The sequence below is a fragment of the Eptesicus fuscus genome, chromosome 24, assembly GCF_027574615.1.
Source record: "Eptesicus fuscus isolate TK198812 chromosome 24, DD_ASM_mEF_20220401, whole genome shotgun sequence".
NCBI classification, from domain to species: domain Eukaryota; kingdom Metazoa; phylum Chordata; class Mammalia; order Chiroptera; family Vespertilionidae; genus Eptesicus; species Eptesicus fuscus.
The window spans coordinates 16,862,124-16,875,796 of record NC_072496.1 but is presented as its reverse complement, the minus strand read 5'-3'; the positions used below and the strand labels follow the sequence as shown (position 1 = coordinate 16,875,796).

The following is a 13,673-nucleotide window of genomic DNA, read 5'->3' as shown; positions in this document are numbered from 1 at the left end:
ATATTAAAAATGTCTGTCCTTTTTATTTTTTAAACAAGGGTAGAAAGTGTTTGTACAACATGAGACTTAAAAATTTAGAAATTTTGGCTTCATTAGGGTTCTGAGATTCAGAAATTGTCTGAACAAATACTAGTCCCTTTTGCATCTGTTTGAAAGATGCATGAGAAGGAAAAAGTGTAACCTGCTCTTCTGGTCCATGTTTCCTCTTATGCTCAGAAAGGTGAGGCTGTGCTTTGACCTGAATCCAATGAGACTCATAACTCATGTGGCCCTCTGTCCCTGATTTACATTCTGAGTGAGATCAAGGGAAGATATGCCGCCACACAGGCCTCAGAAAGACCAGTGTATCCTAAGCCTCAGGCCCTACATGTATAAGAATGGTTGCCCCACATGCAAATTTCTGTTCAAGCTCCAGGGTAAATCCTCTCCTGGGCTGTGCAGGCTCACAGCTCTCTCTTCACACAGGGCTTAGGTCTCTGGGAAGGCAGAGCTGTGATTTAGAAGATGAGACTGCTGGGTCTTCTCCTGTGCCTGGTGACAGCCCCCAAGGTGAGGGTCTCAAGGGTCATACAGGGGTCAATGGGATGGCTGTTATTGCACTTGACTGACAGGACTGATGCTCCTTGTCCCCAGGTTTCCTGTCCCAGGTGCAGCTGCAGAAGTTGGGACCAGGACTGGTGAAGCCCTAACAAACCCTCACCCTCACCTGCACTATCTCTGGATTCTCTCTAACAAGCTATGGTGTGCACTGGACCCACCAGGCTCCAGGAAAGGGTTTGGAGTGGGTTAGGGCTGTATGGTATGATGGAAGTACAAACTATAACCCAACACTGAAATCCCGCCTCAGCATGACCAGGGACACATCCAAGAGCCAAGTTTACTTAACACTGAACAGCATAAGAGCTGAGGACATGGCCATGTATTACTGTACTAGAGACACAGTGAGGGGAGTCAGTGTGAGCCCAGACACAAATCTCCCTGAGGAGACAGCAGGGCTGGGCTACAGGGGGCGCTCAGGGCACTAGGGAAGCACAGGCCTCACAGATTCTGTGTTGCAGCCCCAGGAGCAAGTTGCAGGTGGTGTTTATGGCTGTTTCCTCTGAGGGTTCTGGGCTTGCTTTCTATATAACAGCTTCTCCCAGATTCTCCCTAGACCTATTGTCCTGTGACTACCACTGATGGCTTTGTATTATAACATTTTTATTAAATTAGTAGGGACTCTCTCAGATGCAGCACAGGAGGCATTTTTCATTTGGAGGAAGACAAATGCACAGGGGTTGGTGAGCCTGGGGACACCATCAGCACACATCAAACTGTAGGAAGCGGTTATAGGGTTAAGCCTCGGACTGACCTGCTGGCAAAGTCACAAACAAGTTCGTTTGGAGGGCAGACCCCTTCCAGCATAATTAAGCCTGATCCTGTAACAGATCCCTAGATCCTTCCTGGGTAGCTAGTGGGCTGTGGGAGGGACAGCAAGTGCTGCCAAAACAAGTGAAACTTATAAGAACACTGTCAATTGCCTTGTTTGTCCTTGATTATAAATAAAGCCTCAGCTTTGCAGTCTAGATCTGTGGCCTCAGCCAGACACAGAAAGATCCACCCAGGCTCCCAGCTTCATGAATCTATTTCTGCGTCTTGTTTTCTTTATTTCTATTATTTTCTCAATCCCTGGCCACCTCCATTTAGAACCGGTTCGTTCATCTCTCTTTCTGCGCGCGACATGGAAAAGGGAGATCCCTGCCATGTCTGGCCCCCGCCGCATCAGGCCCCCGCATCAAACTCTGTCCATGAAATATGGAACTTTCATGAACCTCCCTGCATTCCAGGAAGGCCCAGCAAGTCTGTGGCAGATGTCTTCTGGAAGAACTTTCCTTCAGATGATGCGTGAGTCTCCCAGCAATGGCCTTGCTTCAGTGTCACTGCTGAGCTCAGCCGTGGTCTGGGAGTCCTTCACAGCTGTGTATTCAGCCAAGTCCATGGTGGATTTCAGGGAGCAGCAGCTGAGACCTGATTCCTTGTGCTCCTGGTATTGGAGAGAAGGAGGGTGCATTCTCAGGACAACACACTTTATCAATTCTATACAAGATAACATGGTTTTATTTCATTCACTTGGATGGCACATGAAATAAATACGTGGTCTGCAAACAACTGCAATTTCCACACTGACCCCAATGCACTGTGCCTTAGTTCTGTAAGGATTCATGCTGGCTGAGTGTAGCCTCTCACAGGAGGAATTGTTAAATGTGGTGAGGAGACTTGTTCCTGTTTCCATTGGTTCCTCTCCATGCACAGAAATATTCAGTGGAATAACTTTGTATGATTTTTCAAAAAAATCCCTTCCTTCTCAAAATTGAGAGCAGACATGTGTTTGAATGGTGATTCTCAGGTAGGAGCTGGTCCTGCCCACCACAGAGCCAGCAGAGAGCAGACAAGAACTGCAGTTAATAGAGGAAGGTCTTTCCCTGAGTGGGGACTTAGAGGTGCTCCCCTGTCAGTTCATGTTGCTCAGATCTACCTGTGGGATACAGAATTAGGACGCCGGTTAGGTTGTCACTGCTCAGCTCCACATATGTGCAAGTGCTGCCTACTTGCTGTGAAGTTCAACAGTTGTGTTTATCAGTCCACTTATTGGTTGCTTCAGTTTGAAATTTCTCCCTGACTTTGCAGATGGGTATGCATTTTTAAAAATAATTGAAGTAATAACCAAAGCCTCTCAGCAAAGGGAAGTTCATGTCACATGGATTCAAGGGTGAATTCTATCCAAATTTCAAAGAAAAAAGAGTACCTTCTCAATCAGTTCTTCTCAAACACTTACAAGAATTGAAAAAGAGGGTAAACTGCCAAACTAATTTATTGAGGTGACCACTACTTTCATACCAAAGCAAAATAAGTACACAAACAAAAATGACAGGTCATATCCCTGATGAACATAAATGCTAAAATCCTCGACAATCCTATATAATAAAATTCTAATAAATAAATCGGCCGAACGGCAGAAAGACCGGTCCCTATGACAAACACTGACCACCAGGGGTCAGAAGCTCAATGCAAGAGCTGCCCCCTAACACTCAGTGCACTCCCACAGGGGGAGCTCCGCTCACTCAGAAGCCAGGCTCATGGCTGGCGAGTGCAGTGGCAGTGGTGGAAGCCTAAACTGGTGCAGGCCTAAGCTGGCAGTTGGGTATTCCCCATGGGGTTTTAGACTACAAGAGGGTGCAGGCGGGGCTGAGGGATCCCCCAATAGTGCAGGAATGTTGTGCACTGGGCCTCTAGTACAAGATAAAACCTAACAACATCATGAAAGCATCATTTACCATCAAGTGGGCTATTGTCCTAGAATGCAAGAATGGTTCAACCTTTATAAATCAGTAAACTAGATACACCCATCCACAGAATAAAGGAGAAAACTATATTGTCATATAAAAAGATATAAAAATCCCATTGAAAATGTTAAAACACCTTTATGATAAAAATTATCAATAAATTTGATATAGAAGTGGTATACCTCAACATAATACCTGCTGCATTTCTATAGAAAACTGGTAACATTATGCTACATAGAAAAAATTGCAACACAATTTTTCTAACATCAAGACCAAGACCAAGGCACACCAGTGACAACTTCTATTTAACAAAACTGGTAGTCCTTGTCAGAGTTATGTGGCAAGAAAAAAATAAAAATAAATCTGTAAATTAGAAAGGAGCCAATAAATCGTCCCTCTTTATATCTACGGACATGACATGATATTAGATATAGAAAACCCTGAAGACTTCACAAGAAAATTGATAGAACTAGAAAGGTAACTCCAGAAAGATGTAAGGTACAATATCAACACACAAATGGCTTGAGCCCCTGTACACTCTCAACAAAGTGTCTTCATGACTCTAGGAAATATGTGGGGCTCTTTCAGAGGAAAGTGATGAAAGAAAACTTGAATGAGCTTAACAACAAGGAGATGGCAGTGTAATGAAACAAGATCCCTGGACCTGTGAGTCCTCAGGTACGGATAATCCCCATCATGTTCCAAGGGAGCTTCCCCCACAATGTGGCACTGAGTCAGGTGCAGGTTCCAGTTGACCCACCCCCATCATGTGGGGACATGGTGACAGTGGTCCCAAGCGTCACATGCATATGTCAGGTTTCCAATAACAAGATTTTCATAACTTAAACTTAATTATTCTTACATTTTTATCCACATAGTCATAAAAAAATCTTAGTTTTCATTGAGTTTCATCTATATCCCCAACGTTTGAAACTGGCTTTACTGTTTCTCTGTATGGTTCATGCTTCTGTTTCCCAATGATCCACACACAGGCTCCAATCTCCCCCAACACTTGGTCCACTGGCTCTAGGTTCAAGGTCTGCTCTTAGTTTACCCTGTGATCACTTTATGAGAAAATAAGGAATCGGGTGGAACTTCTGTTTCTTGAACATGACACTCTCACACTTTAATCTACCTCTGGTTGTGACGGTTGATCACCTCACTATGTTAATACAGGTAAACTTCCAAGGTATCATGTTTAGAACTTTACCCTTTCTATTTTTCTATTACATTAATTTTCATGCTGAATTATTACACGATCTTATCCAGCCAGGTAGTACTGAGCCCTCAGTGAGAATGCACTCAGGTCAGGAGATGATTCAGGGAAGCAGTTGGTTCCAAATGGGAGGAGCAGAGACCCAGGTACCAGGGCTAATGCTCATCAGCCGTGAGTGCCCTTGGACACACCATACTCTGCAACGATATCCTTTATGTCAGTGTCCAACCCCAGAGCTCCCTATATAGTAGGAGGACATGCCAATAGGCCCCCCTCTGCTCGTGAATTACAACCCAGACCCGGGATCCCAGGTGTTCCCATTCCCTGGTCAGGAGTGAACACAGACCACTCATCCTGGGGTTTGGATCAGCCAGGTTTTCTTTGCTGCTATTTTAAAAGGTAATGTACAGAGAATGAGAGACACTGAGTATGTGAATGAATATGCACGAGAGAAACACTGGGCATGTGCCATCAGCCTGACCTGCATATCTGTTTGAGACACAGACCTTCCTGCAGGGAGAGGAAGGGCCTGAGCTTCAGGAGATTCCCAGGTCCGCCAGGAGGGGGCGGGCACCAGAGAGCGCTCTAGACACCACAGAGGGCTCAGGACCTGCAGGGGGTGCTCAGGCCCGAGTCAGGGCATGTACCTGGGAACAGGCACCCTGAGGGGCTGAGGACCTTTTACTTTAACATGGGTTTCCCTTCTCTCCTCCTTATTCAGTGGCCCAGGGACACGCTCCCCTTGTCATCTGTGCTCTAAGTGCTCACATTCTCCCTGAGGACAACGATGGTGCGAACTCCATTCTCTTTTCCTAGATGAGCTCTTTCCTGTCTCAGGGACCATTCTCCCAGTAGGTTCTCTTCTCTCTGACACACTGAGCATTCAGGGCACCTCTCCATCCCTGGGAGAGGGTCGCAGTTTCCACAAAGAGAAACATCAGCGAAGTCACACCCTGTGTCCCAGCTCACTCCCTCTGCTTTAGACAAGCCCTCATCTGCCCCAGGGAAGCCCTACATCAGACAGGCACAGATCTGCCCCCAGGAGCTCCCCAACGCCCCCCTCCCCGCAGCTTCCCAGGCAATCTCATCTCCCTGCCACAGTGCACTCTCTGGCTCCGCAGGCACTCAAGATGAGGATGATGGCCAGGGTTTGCTCCTCATTCTCTCCACCCCTCAGTCTTCTGGACCAGAACCAGTCCAAGGGAGGTCCTGACTCAGCTCTCAGAATTCTACATAGAGCAGAGAGGAAGAGGAGCCCAGAGATGAAACCCTCTGCTGCCTGCTGGGTAGCCCTCTGTATGGGTCCCTCTGGGCTCTGTTCTGACATGTGTCTCAGCTTCCACATGGGGAATCCACATGGATCATGAGAACCTGCTAGACAGAGTCCTGGTGTACACATAAGCCCTACTGTCCCTCCAGTATCCCAGGACAACTGCCCCAAGATCACCTCTGCTTTCCATTATCCACATTCTCCTTAGATCTGTCCCAGACCTTGAGCTCCATGGCCAGAGCCCTGCTGACTCTCCCCAGCTCCCCCCATAGTGTCAAAGGCAGAGCAAACCCTGTAAAAACCTACATGCCCCCCTTCATCCACCAGCACCCCTCTCACAGGTCCATGCACATGTGATCACCCCAGGACAGGTCACAGACAGGAAACCTGAAGCTGAGCCAGGACATGGTGACAGCGGTCCCAAGGGTCACATGAAGACATTGAGGTTTCCAATAACAAGATTTTCCTGACCCAAATATGGTTATTCCTAAATCATTAACCACATCATCCCCTAAACCCACCGGGTCATGATGGGGATTCTTCTATATCCCAATATATGAAACTGGATCTACAACAGAGACTAGAGAATAAACACCACAAAGGAGGCAGTGCAGCTGCTACAAGTCCAGCACTAAACTCCCCAGAAGGAACAGGACCCAGGAGCTCTGTCGGTGTCTCTATAGTTCATGCTTCTGGTTCCCAGGGACCCACACAGATGCTCCTCTCTCCCCAACACTTGGTCCACTGGCTCTAGGCTCACACTCTGGTCTTAGTTTATCCTCTGATCAGTTTGGAGGGGAAATAGTGTCAGATGGAACTTCCTGTCTCCTGAACATGAGCCTCCTGCACTTTTATTTATTTCTCTGGTTGTGAGGGTTGGTTCACCTTGGTGTGTTCATTACTGGTGTCTTTCAAAGGCATCTCATTTATAATTTAACCTCTATTTTTTAAATTATTCAAATTTTTATTTTGATGTACATTATGAGAAATGGACTTCTAAAACAACTGAATTTTATGGACAATGAACTGGAAATAAATTAGATACATGTTAAAGTAAAAGGTCACCTAAATGTCTAAACTTAAGGATATAAGAACCACAGATAATCTTTGATGCCACAGTCTTCTATAGGAAGTCGAAGTCCTTCAAACAACGTTGCTATGAAGTGGTCCAGAGCATAACAGCATGCAGGAATGCCTAACAAGGGTGCTGATCAGGACACCTTTCCTTGGTGCTGCTTTGATGATGTCATCCACATGCAGAATCACCTCTGTTGCTTCAGCTGCACACAGATGAACTTGCCACTTCACTTGGACACTGTCTGTGATGCCCAGCATTGCCATCACCAATAGCACCTTCCTTCACATCCAGTCCAGCAGTTGTATTGCCTTCACAAAGGGCAGCTCAGAGCTGTGGCACCAGATCTGCACTGTCACAGCCTGCGTTGGCAACTATAACAGCAGGCAACATCCTCAGTGCTTGAGCCCAAGAATCCATTGCAACAGCTTCTTTACCTGGTGTTTTATTGGCAGGTGTGACACAACATGAGCAGCTCAGAACAGCCTCCTCCTTAAACTGTTCTAGAAGCTTTCACAGTGTGTGCAAGAACACAAAGGGCATCATGCAAAGATCTTTCTGCTTCATCTAACCTGTATTGAGTGGCACCACGAAGAACAATAGTGCTAACCTCACCAAGGGCTCCCCCAGAAACGTGAATGAGCATGTCTTCTCCAAACATGACTTCCTCAATGAGCTTTCAACTTCCAAGCTTCACTAGTTCTGGGTGGTCAAAGGTAGAGGCAATTTCACCACCTGTGACAAGAGCCAGGTGTTCTACATGTTCAGTAGCCATAACCCCAGCAGCACCAAAAAGCTGATCAAGAAAATTATAAATTTATTGCCTGTTAATAAAACAATTTATCCAATGCTTAAGAATATGTTCAATGTTTCTCCATCATTTTTTTTCCTTTTATGCTTCTTCTATTTTAGCAACCTTTGCTGTAGAATCAACTCTTACATGGGAACCAAATATCTTTATTTTGTCTGTATCCATACCAGTATTTGCAATAAGAATTTTCAATTCACTTTGGTTGATTTATTCCATTTTTTTAATCCAACAGAAAGCCTCCATCTAAATAGGAATCTATCCAATTTCCTCCTAGCTTCTTGAAGACATGAATTGCTTCCAGATTACCAGAGCCTTTCAATCAGAGAACAGCTTCTACAGCTAACTTAGTAAAGTGATCTTTGTGATGAGTAAGAAGTTTGGAAGATAATGTTCCTGCAATGTTCACTAAACATTGGTGGGATGTATCTAGATCAGAGCCATGATCAAGTGCAGAATTCAACAGAGCCTGTCTTGCTGCCTTTGTGGCTTCTCTCCAACCCACAGTGATTATCTGAGGATGAATCTTTTGTCAAATTAAACATTCTGCTTACCTTAGCAATTCTGCTGCTAAAACAGGAACAGAGGTAGTGCCATCACCAACTTCACATTCCTGAAACCTTGGCATATCAACTAACACTTTGGCTGTTGGATTAATAGCACTGATGCTTTTAGAATAGCTGCACCCTCATTGGTCCCTATAAGATAGACATCCCCTGCACTGCTTCCCAGAATTGTGTCCATGCCTTTGGGTCCCAAGGTGCTCTTTACCAAGTCTCCCACAGAGATGTACAAATAAAGGAAGAGAGCCTAGGTGTCTCTGCTCTCTCTTCATCAGTACCAACCTGGAAGATGTTGACAGGTGCCAGGGATGCCATGGTTCCGAAGAGGTGATAATTCATGCTTCTCCCTCTCAACTCACAGGCTAGATCCCAGGAGAGAGAAGCCAGATGTCACACCACAAGCTCTGCTCTGCAGGGTGGGGCCTTGGCCACTCACAGAAGGTCTGACCTCTATTTTCTTTTCTTTTTATTTCTTTTTTTATTGTTTAAAGTATTACATATAGTAGTACATATATCCCCGTTTTTTTCCCCATTGACCTTCCCCAGCCTCCCAAACCCTCCGTCGCATGCCCTCATCCCACCCACCCCAAGTGTCTTGTATCCATTGGTGTGCTTATATGCATGCATACAAGTCCTTTGGTTGATATCTTTCCCCCCATCCCCAACACTCCCCAGCCTTCCCTCTGTAATCTGACAGTCTTTCGGTACTTTACTGCCTCTGTATCTATCTTTTTGTTCATCAGATTATAATGTTCTTTATTTTCCATAAATGAGTGAGATCATGTGGTATTTTTCTTTCATTGCCTGGCTTATTTCACTTAACATAATGCTCTCCAGGTCCATCCATGATGCAGCAAATGGTAAGTATTCCTTCTTTTTTATAGCAGCGTAGTATTCCATTGTGTACATATACCATAGTTTTCTAATCCACTCATCTGCTGATAGGCATTTATGCTGTTTCCAAATCTTACTGTGCATTGTACTGCTATGAACATAAGGGTGCAAATATCCTTTATGATTTGTGTTTCTAGTTTTTTTTTCGATATATTCCTAGAAGTGGGATTACTGGGTCAAATGGCAGTTCCATTTTTAGTTTTTTGATGAAACTCCATACCATTCTCCACAGTGGCTGCACCACTCTGCATTCCCACCAGCAGTGCATGAAGGTTCCTTTTTCTCCGCATCCTTGCTAGCATTTGTCGTTTGTTGATTTGTTGATGGTTGCCATTCTGACAGGTGTGAGATGGTACTGCATTGTTGTTTTGATTTGCTTCTCTTGGATAATTAGTGACTTTGAGCAAGTTTTCATATGTCTCTTGGCCTTCCTTCTGTCTTCTTTCAAAAAGATTCCATTTAGGTCCATTGACCATTTTTTTATTGGATCATTTATCTTCCTTTTATTAAGTAGTATAAGTTCCTTGTAGATGTTGGAGATTAAACTTTTATCAGTGATAACATTTGCAAATATGTTATCCCATACAGTGGGCTTTCTTGTTTTGTTGATGGTTTCTTTTTCTGTGCAAAAGCTTTTTATTTTGATGTAGTCCCATTTGTTTATTTTCTCTTTAGTTTCCATAGCCCTAGGAGCGGTATCTGTGAAAAAATTGCTTCTGCATATATCTGAGATTTCTCTGCCTGTGGATTCCTCTAGTAGTTTTATGGTTTCTCATCTTATGTTTATGTCCTTTATCCATTTTGAGGTTATTTCTGTGTACGGTGTAAGTTCATGGACTAATTTCATTTTTTTTGCATGTATCTGTCCAATTTTCCCAACACTATTTATTGAAGAGACTGTCTTGACTCCATTGTATGTTCATACCTCCTTTGTCAAATATTAATTGAGCATAGTGGTTTTGGTTGAAATCTGGATTCTCTATTCCAGGGATCCTCAAACTTTTTAAACAGGGGGTCAGTTTACTGTCCCTCAGACAGTTGGAGGGCCAGACTATAGTTTAAAAAAAAAAAACTATGAACAAATTCCTATGCACACTGCACATATCTTATTTTGAAGTAAAAAAAAAAACAAAAAAAACCGGCAAAAACACCTGCATGTGGCCCACGGGCCGTAGTTTGAGGACGCCTGCTCTATTCCATTGGTTTATATATCTGTTCTTGTGCCAGTACCAGGCTGTTTGGAGAACATTGGCTTTGCAATACCGCTTGAAATTTGGTATTGAGATCCCACCTACTTTGTTCTTCTTTCTCAGGATTTCTGTGGCTATTTGGAGTCTTTTTTTATTCCAGATGAATTTTTGGAGAGTTCTTTCTAGGTCTGTGAAATATGCCATTGGCATTTTAATGGGGAATGCATTGAATCTATAGATTGCTTTGGGTAATATGGACATTTTAATGATGTTGATTGTACCAATCCATGAACACGGTATGTTCTTCCATCTATTTATGTCTTCCTCTATCCCTTTTTTCAGTGTCCTGTAGTTTTCTGCGTATAGGTCTTTTACCTCCTTAGTTAAGTTTATTCCTAGGTACCTTAATTTTTTTGGTGCAATCATAAATGGGATTGCTTTTTTAGTCTCTCTTTCTGTAAGTTCACTGTTGGTGTATAGAAATGCCATAGATTTATTGGCATTAATTTTGCATCCCGCTACATTGCCAAAGTAATTTATTAAGTCTAATAGTTTTCTGATGCAGTCTTTCGGGTTTTTTATGTACAATATCATGTCATCTGTAAATAAGGACAGCTTTACTTCTTCTTTTCCAATTTAGGTGCCTTTTATTTCTTCTTCTTGTCTAATTGCATTGGCTAATACTTCCAGTACTATGTCCAACAGGAGTGGTGAGAGTGGGCATCCCTGTCTTGTTCCTGTTCTTAGGGGAAGTGGTTTTAGTTTTTCCCATTGAGTATGATGTTGGCTGTAGGTTTATCATATATGGCTTTTATTAGGTTGAGGTATGATCCTTCTATTCCCACCTTGCTGAGAGTTTTTCTCAAGAAAGTGTGTTGGATTTTGTCAAATTCTTTTTCTGCATGAATTGATATGACTATATGATTTTTATATCTCAATTTGTTTATGTGATGTATCACGTTTATTGATTTGTGAATATTGTACCATCCTTGGGATAAATCCTACTTGGTCATGGTGTATGATCTTTCTGATATACTGCTGGATCCGATTTGCTAGAATTTTGTTGAGGATTTTGGCATCTATGTTCATGAGGGATATTGGCCTGTAATTCTCTTTCATTGTATTTTCTTTATCTGGTTTGGTATTAGGGTGATGCTGGCTTCATAGAATGACCTTGGTAGTGTTCCTTCCTCTTGAATTGTTTGGAATAGTCTGAGGAGGTTAGGTTTTAGTTTGAATGTTTGGTAAAATTCCCCTGTGAAGCCATATGGCCCCGGGCTTTTGTTTGCCGGAAGCTTTATGATGACTGCTTCAATTTCTTCCATAGTTATTGGCCTATTGAGATGTTTAGATTCTTCCTGATTGAGTTTTTGGAGGTGTATTTTTCTAGGAATATGTCCATTTCCTCCAGGTTGTCCAGTTTGTTGGAATAGCATTGTTTGTAGTATTTTGTAACAATCCTTTGTATTTTGGTGGGTCTGTTGTTATTTCTCCTCTTTCATTTCTGATTTTGTTTATTTGGGTCCTCTCTCTTTGCTTCTTGGTGAGCCTGGCTAGAGGTTCATCAATCTTGTTTATCCTTTCAAAGAACCAGCTCTTGTTTTTTTTGTTTTGTTTTTTAAATCTTTTGTATTATCTTTTTGGTCTCTATGTCATTTATCTCTGCTCTGATCTTCATTATTTCCTTCCTTCTGCTTACACTGGGCTTTTCTTGTTGCTCTCTTTCTAACTCTTTTAGTTGTAGGTTTTGGTAATTTATTACCATTGTTTCTTGTTTTTTGCAGTAGGTTTGTAGAGCTATGAACTTTCCTCTCAAGACTGCTTTTGCTGTGTCCCATATATTTGGGATTGTTGTGTTTTCATTGTCATTTGTTGCCATGATATTTTTTTTATTTCTTCTTTGATCTCTCTAGTAACCCAGTCATTGTTTAATAGCATGCTATTTAGTCTCCATGTGTTTGATTTTTTGGATTGTTTTTAATGTAGTTGATTTCCAGTTTTATGCCACTGTGATCTAAGTAGATGCTTGATATGATTTCTATCTTCTTTGATTTGAAGAGACTTTGCCTATGACCCAATATATGATCTATCTATGAAAATGACCCATGTGCACTTGAGAAGAATGTATATTCTGTTGGTTTGGGGTGAAATGTTCTGAATATGTCAATTAATTCCATCTGGTCTAGTGAGTTATTTAGGATTGATGTTTCTTTGCTGATTTTTTGTTCAGAAGATTTGTCCAATGGTGATAGTGGTGTATTAAAGTCTCCTTCTATGATTGTATTGCTGTCAGTCTCTCCCTTGATATCCTCCAGGATATTTTTTTATGTATTTGGGTGCCCTGGTATTTGGTGCATGTAAGTTTACCAGAGTTATTTCTTCCTGTTGGATTGCTCCCTTTAGTATTATGAAGTGGTCTTGCTTATCTTTTGTTAAGTCCATTATTTTGAGATCTAATTTGTCAGAAATAAGTATTGATACCCCAGCTTTTTTTTTTTTTCATTTCCATTTGCCTGAAAACACTTTTTCCATCCTTTCACCCTCAGTCTGTGTGCATCTTTTTTTCTGAGGTTGGTTTCTTTTAGACAACAGATATATGGGTCATGTTTTCATATCCAATCCGTTATCCTATGTCTTTTGATTGTGGCGTTTAATCGATTTACATTTAAAGTTATTATTGAGAGAGGATAGGAAAAAATGGCGACGGAATAGAGTCGGGTTTGGAGTCTGTTCCTGGGGCGGAGAGTCGGAGCAGCAGAGGCTCGCAGAGGGAGTGTATGTGGGCAAGCCAAGGGACAGCTAAACTCCAGGAGAAGGCGGGGGAGTGCTGGGCAGTGTTCCTCTGACCGCGCAGCACCCACAGGGGCTGGGTCCCCTCCTGGAGCTGCGGGCTCGCCGGGCGCCTCGCCATCTTGCAAGGAAAGGAGGATTTTAGTGGAAACCTGACTTTCCGCGACAACTGCAAACACTGAACTGCTGGGAGCACCAGACCACCGGTCCCCTATCAGCGCAAACATTTGGATTCAAAGAAACTCTTCACTGCACCACGGAAAGGTCAGATTTTGTCTGAAATAAGCTGCGGTTTCTAATCCCCGCGGTGGGTGAGGGAAGCGCTGGGTGAGGGAAGTGCGGCAGCCGCAGGACCAGCAGGAGCCGGGAGGTCTGTGCCTAGAAAAATCAGCGGCAGTTGGAACTGCCGTGATCCGTGAATGAGGAGGGGGGTCTTCTGAGCTGCTAACAGAAGTGACCTCTTGAAAGCAACTCATTTTAATCTGACGAGGAGGGTCAGACTAAGAATTTTCAAAGGAGTGCAGGCTCCTTAGTCTGGTGCACA

General features: G+C 43.2%; 1 pseudogene; it reads right to left on the bottom strand.

Moving 5' to 3' along the window:
- Positions 1–1,873: 1,873 nt before the first annotated feature.
- On the bottom strand, positions 1,874–8,570 carry LOC129147091 (T-complex protein 1 subunit beta-like; annotated as a pseudogene).
- Positions 8,571–13,673: the final 5,103 nt, after the last annotated feature.